Genomic DNA, 3,081 nt, shown 5'->3' on the forward strand with positions numbered 1-3,081 from the left:
CTGCCTCAGCCCCGACAAGATGGCGACCGGGGAAGTGACGGCGGCGCCTTCCGGGGCCGCGTCACCGGCCAGCGGGAAAGGGGCGGGGGCGCTAAGGGGCCTCGGCGCGTCCCGCGACTCCTCCCGCCGTTCTTCCCGCCCGCGGATCTCCCCGCCCCCGCCGCGCCGCGCTTCGTCTCGGCCGCCGCCTCATGGCTGGGATACCCCCGCCGGGGGAAGCGAGGGGACCCGTGTCCCGCCGGGGACGGCTGCTGGCACTGGCACACGGGGGTTAGTAGATCGAGCCAGCGACTTAGCAAGGTTGGAAACTGGTCACTTGTCGATGGCAATGAGGCCAGGGCGCAGCAGGAGCAGGGGAGGGAGCGCTGGCCGCTTCTGCCTCCACGGCAGCGGAAAAGCAAAGAAATCATAGAATCATAGAAAGGGTTTGGGGTGGACAGGACTTCGAGGATCATCTCGTTCCAGCCTCCCTGCCTTGGGCAGGGACACCTTCCTCTAGACCAGGTTGCTCAGAGCCCCATCCAGCCTGACCTTGAACACCTCCAGGGATGGGTCATCCACAGCTTCCCTACTGGGGAAGGGAAGAAATAGTGTCAGGGATGTTGGGTGTGCAGGAGCCCCGGTGTGCGATGGTGACCAGTGCTGGTGACAAGGCTGCTCCTCCAGCTGGGAACCCTGTCAGACACAAAGAAAACAGTAGCTACACCCTGCTGCTCAGTTCCAGCACAACACATCTTTCTGAAATCAGTAATAATACATACAGCCTCGGAACAAGAAGAATTAGGTTAATGCAGTTTGAAAACATCTGGATTTAAGAAAATAACTGTCTACATGTAAATACAGGAAACAAAAGGAACTCCTCCAGTTTTGCCTGCAAAAGCAGAAAAAAAGACCCCAACACAATTAGTTATGTACTTCGGTGTCAAGCTTTAAACCTGAATTACAAAAGGGAGGAGACAATACACGATTTAGAAAAATTGCTAAAATATTCTAAACATCAAATGACTATGCACAAACATAACTGAAAGTCCACTGAAATTACTGCAAACTGGGCATAATGTGGCAAAATACACACAGTTGTACACACACAGAAGGGTTCCCCATTGCTCAGCACATCAGGAAACAGGTACAGGGAGAAGCTGGTATGAAAGGATCCATGGAAATAGCATCTCTACATATGTGCTATTTAAAACTAATTTAGACTTTTAATTTAGAAACCAGAAGATAAATACTACTGGAAGTAACATTAAAATACCTTCAGTCTTCACTACACATTGAAACCCTGAGAAACAGTAGTTAATCTTCATTACTCTGGCCCTTCAACGTACCTTAGAGCTTGTAGTATAGCAGAAAAATGTTCTTATCAGGACCCTGGCAGTAAACTGTTTCTCTAAGCTGCCTGTTCTGCTATCTAGACTCTTCACTCCATTTTTCTAGGAATAACCACCAGTCTTCTTTTGGCCTTCTCTTCCCATCTTGGCTGATTTCCAAACATGTTCACAAAATCTTCATTACTTACTTACAGGGCTCTACCATATTGATGCAGTAAATATCCATATAACAATCCCATATGAAATCAAAGAACTAATCACAAAACTTAATTTTAAGAAAGTGTCTTTACAGAAGCGACCTTGTTCTGGAGGCAGTTAGCTAGAGTAGTAACTTTCTTTGAACCTGAGTAGTTTTATTGTTGTTCTTTAGGGTATCCTTGACTCTGAGCACTTCCTTAATTTATATTGTATAATCACTTCAAGGCAGCCTGTGCTTCTGTTATAATTTATATTATCCAAATTGTGTTTTCATACATTTAGCTTTTCCTGTTGAAATATTTAGTCACTATGTTCCAAGCCTCAGTACTTTTTACTCTGTATAAGATAACATTTTTATACTTCTTATACATTCTCTCTTTGGTGATAATGCTGAAACCTCTGATATAGTTGCAACCTATGAATCCATTTCCTCCAAATTAGATTTTCTTCCCTCAGGCATCCCACATGGTCTTTATACTGAATACAGGCAAAAAGAAAAGAAAAAAACCAAAACACCAAAAACCCTCAAAAGAGGTGATTTTCACTTGCAAACTGCAAGACACTATACACAATTATAAAAGTTAGAGGATGGTGATTTGTGTGTAAGAGTCTAGCCTCACTTCTCATTCACACAAATTAATTCTGAACTTTTTCAAATGGACCAAATCTGTTGAAGCTGAGGAGAAAAATACTAGTACTTAAGTCACTAAAGATCCACTGAATTTGAGTTGAGAGGAGTGGTTGTTAGCTCTTAAATTATAGATTAAATAGCATTGCTGTATGTATATTCCTGTCAGCGGACTAGTGTCTCCTGGCAGCAGTGCTGCATTAGATTTCTTTTGCTAGCACATTTAATTATATGCACTGCAACTTGAAAGGAAGAGTACTGGAATTGCACACAGTTGTCTTTTTCATCCCAGTTACTGAAGGAAATAAGTGGCAGCAGTTTAAAATTTCTTGATTCGTGACTTTATACTCTGAAATGCTTTTATTCCAGTGTAGTCATACCATTTGTTGCTCTCTGTAAGGTACAAAATTAACAGGCTTCTCTAAAAAAACCTGCTTAATTTGTGTGCATATTGAACTAAATGCAATTCGAATATTCAGTTTGAAACAGTTTCTGTGCATGGCCACATTGGGATATACAGGTCTATAAATCTTAATGGGGAGAAATCCCACAAGAAAACTGACCAGATGTTAAATATACAATGTTTTTTCTAAAACTAAAGATCGTTAATATTACAAATATATATTGTATACAAATAATATTGCCGGTTTGCAATCCAAACTGATAGTAATAGCAACTCCCAGGCTGCCGTACTTGGATATACTTTTGGGTGATCCACTGGTTTTAGTGACCTGACTCAAGGGCCAGGCACCGGGGCTCGTGGCCTAAGGCCCTGAGCTGGGCCCCGAGGGCAGGGAGGGCACACGCCCAGCCCCACGCCCGTGAGAGGCCGGGGGACCCCGCGGGACACCCGCCTGATTACAGGGGGTCCCTCCAACCGCCCGCCGAGCAGGGGGGACGCACAAAGCCCCACTTAGGGGGCCG

Source organism: Lepidothrix coronata, unplaced genomic scaffold (assembly GCF_001604755.1).
Source record: "Lepidothrix coronata isolate B3197 unplaced genomic scaffold, Lepidothrix_coronata-1.0 Scaffold209, whole genome shotgun sequence".
Lineage (NCBI taxonomy): Eukaryota > Metazoa > Chordata > Aves > Passeriformes > Pipridae > Lepidothrix > Lepidothrix coronata.